This window comes from Bactrocera oleae, chromosome 6, assembly GCF_042242935.1.
Source record: "Bactrocera oleae isolate idBacOlea1 chromosome 6, idBacOlea1, whole genome shotgun sequence".
In the NCBI taxonomy this organism is placed as follows: Eukaryota; Metazoa; Arthropoda; class Insecta; order Diptera; family Tephritidae; genus Bactrocera; species Bactrocera oleae.
Window position 1 is genome coordinate 13,129,190 of NC_091540.1, and position 22,378 is coordinate 13,151,567.

A 22,378-nucleotide genomic window follows, 5' to 3' on the forward strand; every position below is an offset into this window, starting at 1 on the left:
AATGGCCATGCATTTCAGCTTTATTAGGCGCAATAATATGTTTATTGTTGTTTTTATTGCTTTCTTATTATATTTTGTTATCTAATTTTCTCCTGAAATTCCAAACTGTCATACGCTTGACAACTGCCAGAATAATGCTCTCAACAATTTGTGACAAATGAAGGCTACATTTTTGGAATTCTCAAACGATGCTCGTCGTTTATGATAAACGCCAACTCGCGCTGCTTTGTCGAGTTATCGAGAATGGTACTTGATACTGGGCGCGTACGATGTGTCACTAACCGGTCATTTAGTTAGGTGGCTTGCTGGTTGCATTTATGGCGCTTTAATTTAATTGCTTCCTGAAAATGCACTAAAGTTATAGTTTCAAGTGTCTTTTGAAGAACTCAGTGTCATAATGAGTGCTGATGTGGGCAGTTAGAAGAGACAGTCGAAGTTTAACTGCTCGTATAAATGCGCGATTCCGGCTAAGTTGAAGACTATTAGTGCTAATATGTAAATATTAAAAAACATTGACGAAGTTTGTGTGTGTGTATTTCAGTGTTAAAAGTGAAATCGATATTTTCGTTTTTTGTTCTCAGAAATTAGTCACTTGTAATGCTTGAATTGACAAATTTATGTTAAAGAATACCAAAACAAGTAAAAACTTTAACTTCGGTTGCACCGATTTTACAAATACAAAAGATTGCTTACAAGAATTTGATTTTAATTGGTAAGTTTGTATGACAGCTACATGCTATAATAATCGTATATCGGCGGTTTCGATAAATGAGCAGCTTATTGCTGAGAAAAGAACGTGTGCAAAATCTCATAACGATATCTCAAAAACTGAAGGACTATACAGACAGACGGACATGGCTAAATCGACACAGCTCGTCACGCTTATCATTTAAATATATATTGTATAGGGTCTATGACGATTCCTTCTGGGTGTTACAAACATCGTGGAAAACTTAATATACCCTGTTCAGACTAAAAAAATATTGTATTAATTTAATGCAAGCTCACGAATCAACAGTAAAAATTATTAAGAAATATAAACAAACAGAAATATATATGTAGATAGAATTCTAATTGGACTATCGAATCGGAATATAGGTTTTATGAAAATAAAACTCCTTTCTTACATATTACTTTTTATTGTTGTTGTATTATGCGCCATCCTGTTTCAGCAAGTAATACTCCCTTTCAAACATCCCTTAGGCGATTTAGAATATTTTTGCACAGCCCTTTCTAAGCCCATATCGATTTAAAAGTGCTGCGCTATTTACAACATAAGCACCCATGTGTTTATAAGGCGTACATTCCATGTATTTATGTCTACGGTCATATGCGTCGGCAGCTCAAGTACGTGAAAAAGGACGCTGCCACAGCCGCAACGGCATTGATTGCGAATAGCTGACGCAAGAAATGAAGAGCACAAAGCACAAACATTGAAGAAGGCAGAAAAGCGGGGCTCCTGTAATGACACAGCATTTGCGCATGCGCACGCGCACATTCCAGTGCAACACTTGCAAAAATTCCTGCCAGTACTAAAATTAAAAACAAAAACTCAAAAATGCACAAAAACAATACAGATAAAAGCGCTTCAGCTTTACCCAGCAGTTGTTGTTGTTGTGGTTGATATTGCCGCGACTGCTGCCGTTGTTGTGCTAGCTGCTGCTGTATACTTATCGATTTTTTTTAGTAACAATTTTCAACGACAGCAAAAACTGCGACAGCACAGCTAAAACAAGGAAAATAGTGAAAAGGCAACAACAAAAACAAAAAACAAAAAAAATTGCGAGAGATTCGAAGTTAAGGAAATCAACAAGCGAAGAACGGTGGCAGCCAAGTTTCGAAAGCAAAAGCAATGTAATTTTATAGCCGCACAGCAATAGCAACAACACAGCGGCAGCAACAAATACAACCAACTACATACATACACACATGCTGGTAGGTATTGTTGTTGTTGCTGCTGCAGCATCGCCGTCAAGTCGCAAGTCAACTTAGTCACATAGCGCGCTTTGAAAGCGCAGAAGACAGTTCAATGGCCAAAACGACAACAACAACAATGCCAACAACAACACCAACAACATAAAGCCCCAGCCCCAGCAACAACGTGCAACAGCGCTCGCACTCGCAGCCTTTGCGAGCCGACTTCACTACCGCACTTTGCCCGCAACAAAGTGTAGCCTTCGCCTTGCTGCGGATTTGTGTTGCTTTTATTGGTGGCACGATTTCGCTGCTCCTGCGCACAAAAGACCAAAATGCAGTTGCAACGCAGCAGTCAACAAGCTGCGCCACAACAACTACTAACAACAGCTAGCGATAGGTGCAGCTGTACCAACCAACAAAACGGGCATGCAATTCATTTCAGTGCATTTTATGCCACTCAACGCAGCAATGCAGCATTTCACCCTGGAGCTATGCGATATGTGCGCCAGGCTTTCGCAAACCTGGACTCTCCGCCATGGTGGTGCTCAAGATATTGTATACATTATGTGTTGGTCTTCACTGTTACTCACTGATATTGCTGAAATCCCAATATGCTTTAGATGAATAGTTTTTTGTGTGCTTCTTCGGGATTTTTATCGTAAATATGCGCTCGCGAGTGTCCACCTTGCACTTTGCCATATAATTGCTTAACCTTGTCTGTGCTTTGAACGAAATTGCTTTGTGACAGCACTTAATCCGTCTATTATGAAGACCTAACAACTTGGCTTGATTCTAACCTAACCGATTTCGCTATGTTTCATATATTATAATATATATATACACAAAAGTTTGTGACACCGCTGCAACCTCTGCTTCTACACCGCCTCCAGCTGCCATGAAGACAAAACCTTCTTCTTCTGCTTACGCTTACATGCGCTCAACCACGTTGCCTGCTGCCTCTTCGTGCATTTTCAGTGTCTTCACTGCATTTTATAACGCAAGCAAGTCGAGAATTTGCTCGCCCGGCAAGGAATCTCCAGGGACAGCTGCTCGCTACAGCGTCGACAACAGAGGAGCACGAGACACACACACACACACACACTTATATATATATATATATATATGTATGCATACGCTGCAACCATTTCGGTTGCCTTGCACATTTTTTAATGCCAATAATTACATGCAATTATTGTTATTATTGCAATATTATTTTTATATGTGCATCAGCTTATTGTTATTTTTTAATTTTGCTCGTTAGAATTTCATGTTTTTGTGCAACTTAAAGGAATTGCACTGCCACCAATGGCCCACACCTTGGCCTCCGTTGACTCGCATGCATCTGCAGACATTCTTATTAGAACTTTCATTGTTACTGTTTCTCTGTTTGTGTTTGTGTGTGTGTACTATTCGGCACATTAAACCACATTCGTGTGGGCGAGGTGCGTTTTGTTGCGGCGTTTATGGACTCTAAAGTGTCAAACAGCGTGAAAATGTTTTCTCGAATTTCAACCGAAGTATGCTATATTTTATAGGGTCTCCGAGGGTTTCCTTCTGGGTATTACAAACTTCGTGGAAAACTTAATATACCCTCGTCAGGGTTTAATAAAGAACTCTAATGCAGAGACAGTATTTTTTTTTTTAGTTATAAAGTCCTTCTAACGCCTGTAGAGTTTTTGAAAAACCAGTGAAAATTATGGAGTTTATAAAACAAACATTGAGTTATGATCCGGCCAAAGATATTTTAGACCCCTAAAATTCTTCTACCTGGCTTATACAACTTTTTGGAAGAAAAGGTCTGTGGTGTTCCAGAACTTAATGGATTTGCTTGTGTTATCCGATTTTCTTTACTATTAACGCTAAAGCTGCCATCTTGATGTTTTCCAGTGATCTCGAGCTTGAGTACCTACACTTACATATATACGACCAGACCTGGCCTCCTGTGACTTTTTTTTGTTCCCAAAACTGAAGAGGCAAGCTAAAAACTGCATCATAGGAGGAGCTGAATAAGATCACAACAAATTATTTTTTTAAGTGGTTTGATGATTGGAAATAATGCTGGCATAAGTGGATTACATCTAGAGGCGATTACTTTGCAGAGAACCAAATAGATATTCATGAATAACTACCAGGTGTACCGGTATGAAATGAGCGCTAAGCTCAGCTAATGAAGATTATACTTTGAGTTAAAATCAAATGGCAGTCATGTTAAATGTTGCACAACAAACAATTTCAGAGCGTTTGAAAGCTATGGGAAAGATCCAAAAGTGTGGCAAATGGGAGCTACTTGATTCGAATTAAAAACAAAAGGAAAACCGAAAAAACACTTCTGAAATTTTGCTTTAAAAACACGAAAGACAATCAGTTTTGTATCGAAATGAATTTATATCAAGAATCTTAAACGGAAAAAATCGTGGGTTAATCCGAGAAAGCGACAACGACATCGACTGCAAAAACAGATCGACTCGGTAGGAAGGCTCGGTTTTTGGTGTGATAAGAAGGGTGTGTTATATCATGAGCTTTTAAACCCGGTGTAACTGTTAATACTAAACGCTAGAAACAACAAATGATCAATTTGAACCAAGCATTGATCGAAAAACGATCAGAAAGGGTCAGAAGACACGGCAAAGTAATTTTGTTACACGACATTGCACGACATTGGCTGAGCAGCACTTCGTTTCCTACGCAGAAGTCGAAACTTGGGTGTCTGATTGGTTTGCTTCAAAAGACGAAAATTGCTATTGGCATGGTATCCACAGATTGCCAGAAAGGTGGTCAAAATAAGTAAAAAGCAATGATCAATACTTTGAATAATTTTTTAAGCTATTTTCTAGCTTCTATCGCTGGCTTTGAGCGCGGGGACTGAATCAAGAAATTCCGTAACGGAAATAAACCTAACACGACCACAAACTATGCGCAAAATGCTTGCATACTTTTAGGCGTAATTTGGCATATCTCAAGCGGAACAAATCAATTGAAGAGACAGCAGGGTGATCCAAAATAGTAATATTTAAGAAACAATTTTTTAATGGCAAATAAAAATATGGAATTTAATAAAAATGTAATTAATAAAAAATAAATTATTCAATATTCGGAGTCATAATATTAGTAACCTTATTATTATTATGGTAAAAAGCTATCCCACCTTTTGGAACAGTATCTCGTTTGAATCAAAAAAAAAATACTGTTTGATAAATAAATAATTAATTATAATTGCATAAGTTGATAAAAAACGCTATGCAATAGCTTTACCGCCGCAGTCCCCGAGTGCCACACGTACCGTTTTTCTTTACTTTCCCATTCAAAATTAGTACTTAATTTTCACAAAAGAACGCTCATTTCATACTGGTACACCAGTAAACATTTACTTAAGAATTACAAAATTTGCGATACTATTTGAACAAACCTCGTATTTGTTTATTTGACATGGTAGTGGTTTCAAAATCTGACTTCTTAATTAGAAAACCAATATAGGAAGCAAACTTTTTAATTTCGCAATAACTAGGTAATCTTAAAATCTTGATCGGTTTGATATTTTGTAAACAGAAAAATTTTACGAAAAAAAAGCAACAATGGCGATCCTTAATCTAAGCTTGTCATAGTGAAATTCGTATTAATCTTATTTTCCCTCTCAAATTGTACATTAAAACAATCTATGGGGCGCTGCCAATACCAAAAATCGACCAATTCAACACCGTCGTCTTATAAAAGAGCTTCAGCTTTACAGTTATCTGTTTAAGCGCATGCTGCCAACGCTCATTAGTGATGCCATAAATATCAGCTAATAAATATGTATTCAAAAACGAAAACCAAAAAGAAAAATTTATTGTAACTTTTATTTTCGCTGCAATCTTCTTCATTTTATAACTTCAGCGCGTTGGAGGCGCAATTAAAGGTCACAATCGCGAAGATGTCCATCAATTTGTCTCGTTAAAAGTATAAAAAGCGCGTTAATCAGCAGTGATCCATAAATAAACACACACACGCACTTAATTACAAATTTACATTTATTGTATATTAAACGCTTGTAATTTGAGGAGCTTAAATGCGCGTCATAAATTGCGACGTTTGCGCTGACGCAACGCCGACAGCAGCAAGCGAAAATGCTCGTGGATCAGAAGAAAAATGTGTAAAAGAATAATAAAACAGCGAAAGGAGACTGTGAAGTTTGGCATAAATATAAAATCCAATAAATCCACGCGCTTATTTAATAATTAAAATATACTTAAGGCAATGCTTAAGCTCATAATATTGAGAAAGGGATTGATGATGAAAGATAAAGCGACAGCCATACAAACAAAAACAACAATAACAAACAAACACCGGTAAGGATGTAAAGGAGTACCAATATAAAATCTACGAAGCGAATTCAAAGCAGTGAGTAACAGAGTAAAGCGCAAAAGTTGTTGTGCTAAAATGCGCCAATGTTGTTGCTGGAAAAACAATGCAAAGCAAAGAAGAAGCTGAGCGCGAAAATTTACAGGAGCATAAAATTGCATGTGCAAGAGGAATGGTGGGCCATAAAAGCTTGGCATTACAACAGAAAGTACAAAAAGAGATACAAAAAAAAAAATTAGAAGGGAATGCAATAAGTATTAGAGCGGTTTATATAAGTCTGTAGATCAAAGTGGCTGAATTGTTTGAAGATTGACGAAAGCAGCACAGTAAATATTAAACGATTTTCTAATAAAATTATAGCTTCAGCTTTGTGGGTTACAGAATTGAATCACTGCAACAACAACAATTATTAAGTTGACAAATTGCAGCGGCGTTTTGCGTATACCAAACCCGAAACATATCAACAACGCCACGCTGCTTTTATTGCCTTAAGTGCGGCTTAAGCCGGCGTATCTAAGCCTCTGCGCTGCAGAGCAAATCGAATGCGCAGATATGTTCATAAAGTTTGTGGTAAAAATGCGAAAAATGCCGAAATGGTTCATTATGTGGCAGCAATATTTCAAAGCATAAGAAGCGCTGAGCAGAGAATGCTGTAATAAAGAGCGTGAGCGCAAATAATGCTCCTGAATATAACACTTTATGCCATGAGTAGAAAAGCGAGTTCAAATTGAGCGTATGAGTAATGGAATTGAGTGCCTTATTTTAGCTTAGCTTTAAATAGTTGGTCAATTAGTCACTGTGTTACAGAACTGCTTATGTTCGATTCGTTAAATAAATTTTTATTTTTATTTTAGAACTGTGAATACAATTTTTATAATTATTTTTTAATTCCAAAATTTGGGAAAAATTAGATTTTAATTTTTTAACAGGTTACACGGGTGTCATGGCTTCAAAAAATAAAAAATAAAATTTATTGTCTTATTTAGCTCTATAACATCTCTAGAATATTGTCCTCAATTCTCAAGTTGATACCAGTAATTTTTTTGGAGATACCGCTTTGAAAAGTTGCGCGCTCGAGGTCAGCTATATAGTCACTTTAAACGCGTTTTCTTGAAACTGTGTTTTCAAAGTCGGTTGTCAATAAATGAAATTTTACACAGGCCTTTGAGATATAATTTACAAGGTCCTGCCGCGGCGGATTTTATTTTGTTTAATTATTATATTTAAAAAACGAAAAACGTCGAGAAATATTCACTAAAATTTGTATGTTTTTACAAAAAGGTCTGCTAAAAATACAATTTTCACTTTATTTGTTTTTTCTCACTCTAATACCTAGTTAATGATCTTAGTGCAAACAGGTATTTTTTCTTTTTACTTTTGATGAGCTTGTTAGCAGTTCTGCTGTCAACGCGGTAGCCCCTTTTTTCCGATAAACTACCGGAAATGACGTCGTATTGACCGAGTTTTAAATAGGGCGAACGATAAGATGTTGGGCATAAAAATTAAATTTTAATTTTTTAAGCCCGATGTTGTGAATAAATTTCAAGTTTTTAAATTTAAAATTTAAAATATTACTTTTTGATTTGCATGAACTCAAAAAAATGTGAATGTCTAAAGCAAATTCTATTTTTAATTTTTAAATGCATGCTTCACATTAACATTTTTCAATTTTGATTTTTTAAACCGGCAGTTGGAATTAAAAATTAAAAATAAATTTTTAAGCCGGTTTTTGGAATTAAAGTGTATTAATTTATTTTTTAATACAGTATGTATGTAAGTTATTAATAATATTATTAAAAATTTTTTTTTTTTTGATACAAATGTTAATTATATTATTTTTTTTAATGCACTATTTGCAACCCTGTCTACAAGTAATTTTCTCCATACAAAAAACACGTACAAATAATAATGCTAACTACCGCTATATAAAGGTACAATCTCGAACGGTTTTAATGGGTAAAAGGATTCATTAAAATAACTATATTGATATCTGCTTTAGAAATAATTGAATTATATATACTTGTAGTTAAAAACATACAATTTTACATGGATAATTTTGGAAGTGTATTTTTAATAGAGGCACTAATAAAAATTAAAACGTTTTACACGCTTAAGCAGAACACAAGTAAGTGCTGTCCACCCTCATTTCCAATAAGAAAAGCACTCATTCCATCTGTCAGCCCATTTCCAGCCAAGCAAATGTAATGTCCATAAGCAGAGATAACTTCAGCTTCAACTTTTGCTCTGCGATGTTTTGTGTACGTTCACTGCTACTTCAGCTGATATTTACAGCAAATTTGTGAGCCACACGCTCTCTATGCGGTGTTGCATGTGTGTTGCCATTGCTGCAGTCAAGTTTGAGCACGAGTAAAAATCGAGTACATTGCTGAGTCTGCGACAGGTCAAGCAACAGTTGCGTGTCGGCTTTCGTGAGCAACAGAACAATTCTGCGGATTGTGACGTTTGTACGTTTTTGTTTTTTTAGTCGGGTCTAGTGAACCGGTGTGGAAAGTAAAACAAAAGTGACATCAGTGGGGAAATTGTACAAAATCGCTTATACGAACATACAACAAATTTCTAGTTTGTTTTTATGGCTTTTGGTTTAAAGTGTTAAACTTGAAGCAGCTCAGCGCTCACTGCGAGAAAAGAGTGAGGCAGTGAAAAAGTGCACCTAAACTATGCGAAAAATTTGCGAATTAAAGAAGAAGAAATTCTGCGCACTAGCAATCAATAGAAAATTGCAACCAAAGCCACATAACGAGGAGTCTGTAATCTACAACAACAATAAAAAAAGTACAGCTGCTTGGGCACAGCTTTCTTTGGCTTGTGGTTGCTCGTTGGTATAGCTACAAATGTCAAATAGAAAAATTTAGTTCTAAAAAAATAACAACAAAATACTTTAGTAATACAAATAACTGTAATTACGTATATTGTTTACTACAGAAAGGCTGCTGTGTCGTTCAGAAGCTGCTAAAAGAGAAAGTATCGGCAAATATTACACCTTTGTGCAGATAAGGACCTCACCGCTTGAATATTTACATTATTATTAGTTTTTTTGGTGTTAGCTGTGTCCTATGCAATTTAAGCTGCTTTGTAAATGTGCAAAATCAACATACATTAAACAGCCATTAAAATCTTTCAGCTAAAAATTATTGATAAAATAAAAGTGGCGTAAAGCAAAATGAGCTCTAGTGTTATATATTTATATTACCATATAAAGCAAAATTTATTGTGCGCCATATAACTGCGCTTTTGCCATTACATCACCCACATTACACTAAAGCATACATTCAGCAGCGCATTGCATTGCATACTTTAAGTGCATAAATCAAAAATTATTAATACCTGCCTGAGTCCTATAGTCCATATAAGCGTTTTGAAATTGCAAAACTTTTGATTTCTATCAAAAGTGCTTCGTTTAACGATCAACGAATAGTGATTTCTATAGTGAGCGGAGCAAAGCGCAAAGTGATTGCAGCTGCGGAAAGAAGTTAACGGAGTTTTTTTGCATGGATTATTGCATACGAAGGTAGTTGAGTCATAAATAATAAATTAACTATGTTTAACACCTTTTTATAACTGTATACAATCGTGTATATGCAATAAAGAGACTTTGTTGTAAATATAAGACTTGAGTAGGTAGGTAAAGTGGCTGTCTTTCGACACACCTAGGCCTTTAGAAGGCCCATTGTAATACTTAAAATAAGAATTAAGACACAAACTTCTTCAGTATTAAAAGACTTAAGGCAGAAACTTCATTTGATATGAAAGACTTAAGGCCGGAACTCGATGGAAAAGTATAAGCGCTGAGTTCAGACTTGATTTCCTCGCTGAAACTATGAAAATATATTGTTACTAATTTTAGTGCATGAGAACTAGTTTAAAAAATTTCTTTTTTCTTGGAACCATTATATTTATTTGCTATGCAATACATTTCCCCAAAATAATTTAATAAAAAAAAAAGAATTTGCGGTAAGCATCTGTACTTAGTACTTAGCGGTAGCATTCGCTCCGGTTTGACCAGAACAGTCCGTATTTCGAGTCAAGCGTCTCGGCCTTAGAAACAAAAACAAAAAGGGGTGAATTGAATAAAATTGTGTTGCTCTCTCACCCATTATCTGTATGTTGCGATTTTCAGCGAATTATAATATGGAAAAAATCTACGACTAAAAAAACACATCCCCGATTTTGCCGGGAAAAATATGGTTAGCTAAATCTATACAATATAATATTTCGTTTAATATTTGCTATTAACGCTGAGCGTTAGCTAAACTTTTTACAAATTTTTTCTTACCTTTCTAAAATTATACGCACAAAGTAAACGTAATTAAGCGTCTTATAAATTTATTTCCACTTTAAAGCAAACAAAAGACTTCGATTTATTACTTTGTAGTGCTTACATACACATATACAACCATGCTAGCTACCACTCGGAGGCAATTATTATGCTTAACGAAATACAAACACTTTTTTGGCTCTGTTAAACTGTACAAACGTTACTAAACTGCCTATGTGTGCGGCAGCTAAATCGAATCGACAAAGTTGTAGATATTTTCGAATTATTCTTTGCTATAAACATTTTTTTTTCACTACGCTGACACTATTCTAATTCAAATTAAAGCGCTTGGCAGGTAGCGAACAGACAACGGCAATCCAGTTCGGAAATTTGTTCACTTTCGAATGTGACTTTCTTCAATGCGTGACAAAATAACAAAAATCAAAACAAAACAACAATAACGAATGGAAAACAAAAGCAATGCAAACCAGAGAGTAAGCAGAAACAAGTGACCGCCTGGAATTCTATTGACTTCATAGATAACAAAAAGCAATTTACAAAGACTAGCTTTATTTCACTAAGATTTCGAGTTCGCTTGCTGTTTGCGGATGTAGTGGCTTTGTAGTGGCATTGAATATCTGGCTGCGGCACGCTTTCGAATGGCACAATTTACGGATTGCAAGAATTTAGGTTAGCCCGGCCCACAGCATCCTGCAATCAAACATAACTGAATATATAATAGGGTGGAGCGAAAAAAAAATTGTTTGTTGTTTGCTTATCCTGAGGATCAAATTTGTAGGCTATAAACAAAATTTTTTTTTAATATTTCTAATAAAAAACTTTTTTTTTTGGACAAAAAAAAGAAAAAATTTTAACTCTAAACTTTACTTTAAAACTGAGTGCCGCCTCTAGACGTAAAAAAAAAATTTTTTTCCAAAAAATTTTTTTTCGCTCCACCTTAATATATAATGCGGTACAAAAAAATAACGCCTAAATGGCTTAGGTAGTCTACAGTGGCGTCGTTTTATCAACCACTGTCTCAGGGTTGTAGGCTTTAAGTGAATTAAAAGTATTATTGCCCTTAATTGAACAAATTAATAATGCTTGTGCGTGTGTATGTTTGTGCAAGCAGCTCATTTCTTCATATCTTGTACAGCTTTTCCGACAATTAAAATTCCATTTATTTTGTTATTATTACCATTCCTCTTGGATTCCGTCTGCATAATCGATCTGCAAGCTGATAATTTCTTCAATAACTTGATTTGATTTGTAATTAGTGTTGTGCACAGTAGCTTTGTTATATTTTGCCGCAGGCAGTTAGTTAAAAATTGAAGCGAAATGTGTAAAAGGGTAGAACAGCGTTAAGAGTTAAGGGGTTACATGGGCTTAACGGCTTCAAAAAACAAAAAAATTTAATTCCATGACATCTTCAGAATATTGCCCCAAATTCACAAGTTGATACCACTAATAGTTTTTGAGATACCGCTTTGAAAAATTGCGCGCGCTTGAGGTCAGCTATATAGTCACTTAAAATCACTTAAAACCTTAAACGCGTTTTTTTCGAAACTGTGTTTTCAAAGTCGGTTGTCAAGATTGCTCTCGAACTACTCAACCGATTTTACACAAGTCTTTGAGATATAATTTACAAGTTCTTGCCACGGAGAAAACGTCGAGAAAATTTTTACCAAAATTTGCATGTGTTTGTAAAAACGTCTGCCAAAAATACAATTTTCATTTTATTTGTATTTTCTCTGTCTTCATAGCGAGTTAATGGTCTTAGTTCAAATATTACTACAAAATATTTTTTTCTTTTTACTTTTGATTATCCTATCAGAAGTTCTGCTGTCGCGGAAGCACCTTTTTTCCAATGGACTGCCGACAATGACGGCGTAATGACCGAGTTGTGAATATTTTCCTTTGATTGAAATTTCACAAAATATTTATCAAATATGTATCTTCGAATTAATAAAAAGTTTGAATAAAATATTAAATTTTTTATATGAAAAAAAAAATTATTGAAAATAGGTAGTTTTTTGCTCGACGAAACCCATGTAACCGCTTAAGAGCTAAGAGTATACAGTATTCTCCATATTTCTTACCCAAATTTCGCGATTAACGCCTTCAGCTTGAATTACTTATCGCAGCCTACTTAAAGTTTCACTAACCCATACGCAAATTTAATAGACCCCTAATTAAGTTAAGTGAAGCTTTTATTACTGTCTGCATAATTTGACTAGCAAGCGCATGAGCCTATTATAACACTACCATTTCAGATGCAGTTTTATTGCATCTAAAACCTGTTGCTTAGCTGCTTAATTGATTGCTAGTTACAATTACTGACGTAAAATGCAATATGAAATCTCTATTATTTAGCTTAGCGCACTTGCCTCTCCAAAGTAAAAAAAGTGTTATTGTTAAGCGGCTAATATTTGCGGCGAGCGTGAACCCCTCTATCACACACTTTAATTAAATAAATTGCAGAATACTTTGCACACGCAACAGGCTTTGCTATACACACGCATGCAAATATCTTCTCGTGCTTGCATGTATGTGTGTGGCAGAAAACCTTCCTCTGCAGTGGATTGAGCATCCCTTAATTTCTGTTCTGTATGACTCGCAATTTGCATATTAATTGCATCACAAAAGCGGCATTTCCGTTTTAAATTTGTTGCTGTTGTTGTTGTTATACAAACAAAAAGCATGCTGCTGCAGCATTTTATGTACGCAAAGTGGTGGGTATGGAAACAGTCCTTACATTGGTCGGTGTGTACATTTGGTAATTTCATAGCGAGTTCGTGTCTAAAGTCTTTTGTTATTAAGATTATATGACGCGTAGTCAACTTCCGTTGCATTGGTTTCGCTTTTGTTTTATCGCTTTTGATTTATTCAATTTAAAAATGCTGTAGAAAGGATATATAAATATTACTTTTTTTTTGCATCTGAGTTAAACACGAAGTACATGCAACGCTGGCCTGACAACACACGGTGAGGGTTTGAGTTTTTTGTTGCAATTTTTTTGAAATTAAAATTTTTGTTCAATAGCAAAAATAGTTGTCTTAATTGCTAACTAAATATTTGTTGCAGGTTTTCACTTGTATAAAAAAAACATTAATTTTAAATAAATTTTCATACTGCATCTTAAATCGCTGATTAGCAGACAACTTTTTATACTCTTCCAACATGTTGCTACAGAGTATTATATAATAATTTTGCCCACCTAACGGTTGTTTGTATCACCTAAAACTTATCGAGCTAGATATGTAATTCAGGACGACGAGACAAGACGAGTTGAAATCCGAGTGACTGTCTGTGCAAGCTGTAACTTGAGTAAAAATAAAACTTTGTAAACATGTTCTTTAGCGAAAAAGTGAAGACGAATTTGTAGGTGAGACTAATCGGACACTGCCACGCCCACAAAACACAATTAACAGACAATCTATAGAGTACCATAGCTAAGCACTAAATTAAGATATATAACTGTAATTTGGCACAGGGGATCACAGTAGCAAGAGCTGAGCACAAAAAATGGGCGTGGTCCCGTCCTCTACGAGGATTAAAGTACCTATCTACTAAACTACTTAAGCTACAACAACCAAATTTGATCAAGAAAAATTTCTTCAACACCCCTACCGACACTTTAAAAATGGTTGAAATCGGGTGAGCCCGCCTACTCCCTTATATAACGGTGCTATTAAAAACCTACTTAAAGCGTGATAAATCAATGACTAAATACGCCAGAGACATTCAATTTTACCCCCGAGATGGTATGAGAGGACTTTATAGGAAGTCAAAATTGGACGATAGGCGTGGCACCGCCCACATTTCGTTCTCGTTAAGAATCTACTCTTCCGATATCAAACAAATTAAGTATGTAATACTATCTTCACATTCCTATATTTCAGTGTGATTCGCCTATTTTCACACTACATTTTCGGAATGCAACCACGGCTACTTCCCATATAACACAATTTCAAATTTTATCAATTCTTTCACTTTCCATTATGCAAATCAAGCACCAATGAAAATATCGAAATACAACTTTGCGCGAATAGTGGCTTTGAGTTGCGAAATCTTATTACCAACAATTGTCCAAATCGTAGTAAAACTATTCACGCCTCCAGATACCGAATATGTGTACCGCAGTTTCTACAGCGAACATTTTATCGAAAATAACGGTCAATCTGTGAGATGTATTATAGAAATTCGAAGATAATTCTTTTCTGATAATAATAGGTCTATATGTCAAAAATTGGTTTTATTGTGTCAATAATGCCGTTACCCCCCTATTATATGTAATACAAAGATTTACGAACTACCGGCTGACTTTATGTAGCATATATCAGCAAATAAGTAAGATAATTTAGCCAAATTTTCTGAACATATAATATTGGTTATATTATAGTTCATTGCCGAAAATATGTGAAATTGATCACAAATTACCCACACTACTATATACTAACATAGATATATTGATTTTCGTTGTTCTAACAAACCTTATGCAACTGAAGGTACTTCCGTGGCTTTGATGCTGGTTAGTTGCAAGGGTATGTAATGTTCGGCTATAGTCGAACTAAGCTCTTCCTTACTTGTTAAATATACATACAAACCCATTGCTCTAGTTTTGCTTGCAAAGCAAAAAAGTATGTAGGCCTGCCTACAAAATATTGCATCACAGCTGAAAAATGTAATCAATTTTAATTTTATTTGAATAGAAAAAGCACTTGACATCACAACACAAATAATTAAAAAAAAAAAGTCAAAACACAATCGCAACTGCCGCACTTTTGCTTTACTTGTGTGCATATATATATTTACCAATGCATGTGTGCGTGTGTGTGTGTAAACGCTACAACATATGTCACCACTTGACATACGAGACCAAAAGCGCCCAAACAGAATGGCTTGAACACGAAAATTACTTGCAAATTACGACCATTCAAAGCTCATAACTTTTAATACAACAAACAACAACAACAAATACTAGTGAAACCACAGCGTGCCGGCAGGCCGCCGAACAAAAGTAATTGTAAGTAATTGTGAGGGGGTTTTAGACGACAATGACGATGTCGAGACGTTGAGCCGCCAAGTCATTTGGGCACAACGCTGCGCCACTTCACTGCTAACTCTCAGCCTAGGAGCGCTGCAAATATTTTGCGCATTGCAGAAAAATCTACAAACCAATAAGAAATACCGTCACTTGAACGTAACGCGGAAAATTGGGGACACGTGTTGCTGGCGAAGCTAAAATTATTACAATTACAAAGTATGTACACAAAAAGCCACAGGAGAAAAAACAAACGTTTTCAAACAAAACAAAGGACACTTAAAATTTTACACATATTGAAATTCCAATTGCATGGCGCGCATGCGCAAAGTGCTGCCGCTCTAACTTCATTTTATTGTGGCTTTTATGACAGTTGAATGTAGGTAATTTCGTTATGAAATGGCTATTGCGCCACGACATGCCACACCATGACACGCCATGCCACGCGGCGCGCTTGACAGTCGCGCTGGGCTTCATGTGTCCACTCGTTGCCACACACACACACACACTTGCATGTCTATGCTCGTGTGTAGGAAATATAAAATAGTTCATACAAATAAACAGTCAGCACATGGCATGCGCCTGGCGGAGTCGCATTAGCGCCGATGGAGCAGTTTTTCAAAAAAAAAAAAACCTTTTTGCTGGTAAAGAAATGCACTGGCGCTGGCGCAAAAGCCAAACAATTCAGTTATTGACACAGCTTGCTATTTTTTAGCAGTTTGAGGTTAAGCCGCGGTCACTTTGTAATGCTTTCACAACCATTTGTGCGCGCATGATTTTTGCATTTCTAAGTAACAGAAACAAAATATTTCGAACTCAGCCGCACTTGCTTGGTTCATAACGCCTACAGAACCTGTGTTTTATAGATAGATGAAAATATACGCTAATATGCAGACTATGATTTAACTGCATTCTTGCTAAGTTTCCTCCAGTGTCAATAATTTATTGATAACATTGGAAAATTGTTTTGTTGAACCATCAGTAAAGGAGGAGCAACTTCAAAGGCGCGCGGAATTTCGTCTTTCAAAAGTGTCAACTCTATATAAGAATACCAAAATATAGCACTGCTTACTGTCTGTCAGCGATCTGTTTTCATTAGCTGTGATAAAAACACAGCTTTTTTCAAACTAGACAATATTTATTAAGTTAATATCCAAAAATTTTTGTATTTATTGATATAATCGACATCACAGTCGCCGCCAGCTGAATAACCTTGCCAGCAATCAATTCAGCATTTTTTAAGTGCACGGCATAACAACATGAATTAAGTGAGAAAAGTAAATAAATCATCAAACTGTTTATATTTTTAATAAGCGCTTGTGTTGTTTGCTTATTCGCTAGCTATGGCCAGGCGGCAATTGAACGTAACGAAAGACTTAAGCAACAAACGCGCTGCGAGTGTACTTAGCGCACACCCAGTTTGCGAGCCACTCGCGCCCGCGTACACGCACACACACATACAGCAATAACATACAACCATAAAAAATGAAAATATCTCTTTTGTATATGTGTGGGTGTGTGTGTGATGATACAGAAGTGCACTGAAAAATATGACATTTAAGCTTTTGCTGCAGCTTAAAACGCTCTACAGCGGGCCAACTGTTAACCTTCATGTCTTATGCAATCTAGCGAAACACAAAGTGCGCTGAGATAATGAAAAGCGACTGCAGGCAAAACAAAGGCAACGCTTCAAGTGTCAAGTGTCAATAAGTAACACAATGTGCTATGTATTTGTGGTAAGCAGTTCAACGTAAGGGGCAGTAGCGGACAGCTTACAGCTGAACAAAAGATTAAAGCTTTGCTGTATTGTATAGCTGGCTGCCTGCGCGTTTCAAAATCGCATTGTTGCTTGATTTTTGCAATAATCAATGAAGCATACAATAAGTCGCAAAGGGAAATCGACAGTTGACAGCTGCATAAGAAATGTGAAAAGAAATTCCGAGACACAAAATCCATACCGCTTATGTTGGCTTTATCGCGTGCTATGCTTAATACAAAAAATGTGCATATGTGTGTGTGTGTGTTTCTGAGTCGCATATCTCACAAATGTCAGCTGCCGCCAACGAGCATTCATGTTGAAGGCATAATCTGCGTTGTAACGGTCAATATGTACAACAAGAACTGCGTGCGCGCAGGCCAGAGACGCGGCGCTCACCTCCAACAACCATGCACCGTTATCTGTGCCATTGGCTGTTATTCGCTTTGTTCAACTGCTTGACTTTTGAACTATTGTGCTGGCGCGCAGACGCTGTTCGTTATCTGGGGCTATCAATGAATAATTATGCAAATGTCACACTGTGGCTGGTCAAACAATCAAAGAGGTTTATGATTATGAGTAAAAACGCAAAAAACAGTAAATTAATTATAGTAAGAAATGCTTGCTGGAACATTACAAATCTACAACATCTGTCTGTGTGTGTGTGTAGCAAGCGGCCGCAAAGGCATTCCCCAAATGACAGCGCTGACCCAATTTTTGTCGCCGCGATTCTACGCGCTTTAACATGCAAACTGCAACGAGAGGCGCGCGCGCATACACACACATACATATATATATATATATATGTATAAATATATATATACTTGAAAATATGCGTGTTTGTATGTAAATGGCGTATTTATGCGCGAGCGCTAGTGTGTGCTTGTATGTGTCTCACACGAACATTGGAATGCTGTGCCAATGTGCAGTAAATCGACCAGCAGACCTCAAAAGGTATAAATAAGCAGCGTAAACGAGAAAATAAGAACTGCTAAAACTAAAGCCACAGCTGAAATGCGTATTGTGGTTGTTGTTGTAACAACAGCATAAGTTTGAGGAAATTTTTGTATTGAAATGCTGCAAAGCACAGTCGAAGTGACGATGAAACAAATTGACTCACAACAAAATCATAAAAAACGCGCACACATATGAGCAGTGTCATGCACGCATGCGCAGACGTATGTTTATAACTGCTTGTCTGCTGGCATTGAACACTTTCTCCTGCCCTCAAAGTTTGTAAAGCAATTAAGCATTCCATGAGCTGTGCACATTAAAAGCTTAATACTGTATGGTAAAGATAAGTTCGGCTGCAGGACGTGCATATGCCTTGGCCGAAAGTTAAAATATGACAACAGCGAAGCAAAAAATGCAAAGAAATTAAATAAAAGGAACGCGTAGTAAGGGCACAAACGCATGAAGGTTAAGAAAAATTGCACAGATAAGCAACTCAGCAAATATTTGGCAGCAATTATGGAGAGTGGAAAAAAAAACACTGAGTTGCCATACTTTGCTGTTTGTAAGCGTTTTGCTTACTTTTTGGTAAATTATTGGCATGCTAAGTTCTAACCGCTTTTACTTGAGACAATTGTGCGCGGGCTAGTGGTCGCAAAGAACAGCTAGCCGCTGAAATATTTTCAATTAAACATAATGTTGTGACCAAAAAGTTTCCGGAAATTGTCATTTAAACTGTCCGCGTTAAATATTTTTCACTTTGTAAAGCTGGTAGCACTGTCTTTAATTACTATGTCAAAAATGAGCACAATCTGTCAACCAGTTTGTTTGCAGCAGCTGTTGAAATCAGTCGACCTCAGTAGTATTTTACGATTTTTATAATGGAAAAAAAATCTTGAAGAAAGAATTTATATTAAATTTTGTTTTCGCAGCGAATTTCGAGTACGGAATCATTGTGTATCTATTCCATCGATAACTCAAGTCCACGACTGGTGCAAAGCCTTTAAGTATGATCGAGAAACTGTCAAAGACATGCCTCGTTCCGGTCGTCCGTCGTTCGTCGACGTCTACCACTGACGATAACATCAAAAAAGTGAAGGAAATCGAATGTTAGAGAGACAGCACTAAAAATCGGCCGTGAAGCAGCTCGTTTGATTTTGACTGATTTGGGCATGAGACACGTCAATGCTTGGCTAGTTCCAAAAGAGCTGAATTTTTTGCAAAAAGACCATCGTTTGCAAGTCTCTTTAGACATTTAGACCATCGATCAACCACCGCATTCAACGGATTTGGAACCATGCGACTTTTTTTATTTCCAAAACTCAAGTTACCACTCCGTGAAACCCGTTTCGACTCAATTGAGGCCGTAAAAGAAAATTCGCAGAGTGAACTGAAAGCAATCCCGGATCCGGGCCTTCAAGGCCTGTTTAGTTGATTGGAAAAAGACGTGGCATATGTGTATCGCTTCCCAAGGAGCATATTTTGACAACAAAAGAAATATTGATGAAGATTAAAAAATTTTCATTTTTTTTTTACAATTTCTGGAAACTTTCTGGTCACAAAATAAATTTCACAGCAATTATTTACGTTAGCGTTCAGTTGAAATTTATGTTTCAGCAATTTATAAATAACCTCAAAAAAGTTTGACAACTGGTGACTACTCTTTACTGTTGATTACTCACTATAATGTACGAGCTACTGGCAACAACGTGGTTTTGTAACTGTAAGCACAGCTTCTGTAAGCAATAAGCTGAAACCACATCTTCAACCAGAACTCAAACAGGAGTGGGTTCTCGGCCGTTCGTCGTTCACTTTTTTTTTGTTTTGTTTTTTGGAATTTTCACACTTTGTTCCTATTGTTGTTGTTGCTGTTACTGTTGTTTGCGTTTCTTTATGCAGTGTTTGTTTTTGGCAGCCAAGTTTGACTTGTCAATTTCATTACTTTTATATGCAAACAACAAACCTTGCAACGGCATTGTATCAGAGCAGCCGATTAACTGGTGGTTCAAGCAGTCAAACAGTCAACCGTCAGTGCGACATGCAGCCACTCACTCGCTTATACACACACTTCGTTAGACGCTTCGTTAACAGAGCGCATTTGCGCGTCAACCGTTTGGCATTGATGTTGAAGCGTGCGCTTGCCACAAAATGTGGCATCAACAGAGTAAATGTACAAAGGCAAATTAAAATGCAAAATGTAAAACGAGCAAATGCAATCGAAGCGAAGGCGAATGCAAAATGAAATATTCATGTTTGGCTCTTGTTATTGGGTTTTGTTTATAAAAACAAGTATTACAACAACAATAAAACAGCGTAAAAACAAAAACGTGACCGTATTTTGTAAGCAATGAGGCGCGGACTTAAAGGGGCACTGCTGTTGGTTGCTGCTAACATGCAGCTAGCCTTGCCACATTGTTTGCTTTTTATTAATTTTTTTACTGCCTTGTTTTTGTTTTTTTGTTTTGGTTTTTTATTTTGCAAACAACATCTCACTTGGTGCATGCTGCAGTTTATTTGTGCTTGTTGCATAAATTTGCTTATTTTGCTGCTGCGCCCGCATGCACGCTGGAGCTTCGCAGCCACAATTGCGCGCCTCAAAAACCGTTTTGTTTCTGTTTCTGCTTACTTGATACTACTTTTTCATGCTGTTGCGCCAAAATGCCAACGAATTTGCATTGGAAATCTAATCAAATATAAATTGAAGAAACGGGAGCGGGTATATGCCGGCTGCACTACTATTACAACAACAACAGCAAGAAAAGAAAATAACATAACAATAATGCAGCACAAAAATCGCTGGAAAATTTTGTGTAAGCACGAGCGCTCTGACAAGCCAACAAACAGTTGCCACGTTTTTTGCCCGACTCATTCAACTAATCAGCCAATAAGCAGCCTAGAGCCAGCAGTCAAATGGACAAGTTGCCATTCAGTGACACGAATGTATCGCCTGCCAATTGCTGACTGCTAACTAGCAACCTGCTTGCTACTCGCTGCTCGCTCAGTGTTGCCAATTGGTGCGTTTGTTGCTGTTGACCGCAGTATTGATTTATTTCGTGTTTATTTAATTTTTGGCATTTCACACCAAATTCGCTCGTTTGCAGTCTCAATACTGCGTTTTTTGGCAAACAATTTCTCATTTATTTTTTTTTTTAGTAAAAACTAAATCGCTTATTTTTGCTTTAAATTGCGCGATAACTGCCAGCTAATTGGTTAAATTACTTGTTGTCATTATTTTTCGTAATACCTTGCGGCCTGTAAATTCATATAAAATGTGACAGCAATTATTTTTTTTTTCCAAAAATCAAGAGTTTTGTGACATAAGCGACATGCATTGCTCGATTTTGCATAAAAATATCTGTAATAAGTCATTCAATAATAAGCTGCATATGTACATGCAAACTAGTTAGCTAATAACAAAGCTTACTCTAAAATTGCAATCTTATTATTTAGACTAGTAGAAACTACAAACTCTAAGAATAGTGTAGTATTTTTGATATTTTTGTAACAGCGCTATTACCAAGTTCATGAACTGGCGTAAACTCCAGGAAAATCCATACAAACTAATATGTCTATATGTTCATATACGCTATGAATAGCAGCCTGCGGCGATAGTTCCACGCATCTTAAGAACACTTTTTTTATAGATTGTCTACTCTAAATAAACAAAACAACTCTTTAACATTTTTTTTATTCTTCTGTTGGCAGCTCTAAACGAGGTCGCAAGTAATTTGGAGTGTACGCAATTGTGTCTCCTTGCAAAGTTAATAACCATAAACCTTATTTTCCTCCGAATTATTGTTTTTGTCGCTATTGTAACAATATAAAATTCTTGAGTAACTGCTCTTGGCAAAATATAACTTCACGTAGTCCAGCGTTACGTAGATGTGACGGATTGCGAGCAAAGACGCATAGTTAATGGTCTTGTGCTCGTGTTCGAATCTAACAAATACTAACTAAACACCTTAGCGCAGAGAAATACTAACATAGCGACTTTTATTTTTTTTTATCGCTCTTTCATGATATTTTCAAATCAATATCATTTTCTTTACATTGATAACACGTTAAAAATGTAACTCTTTAAGGACTACACTGGTTC

General features: G+C 36.4%; 1 protein-coding gene across 2 annotated transcripts in view; it reads left to right on the forward strand.

Annotated features, from left to right (window-relative positions):
• Nucleotides 1–8,680: 8,680 nt before the first annotated feature.
• The window catches only part of LOC106624799 (ankyrin repeat and BTB/POZ domain-containing protein 2), an 89,082-nt gene continuing 75,384 nt past the window's right edge, over nucleotides 8,681–22,378 (forward strand). For both annotated transcript variants that reach the window (XM_070111126.1, XM_070111127.1), the window contains exon 1: nucleotides 8,681–9,784. The gene's annotated coding sequence lies outside the window, so the exon portion shown is untranslated. The remainder of the gene's footprint in view (nucleotides 9,785–22,378) is intronic.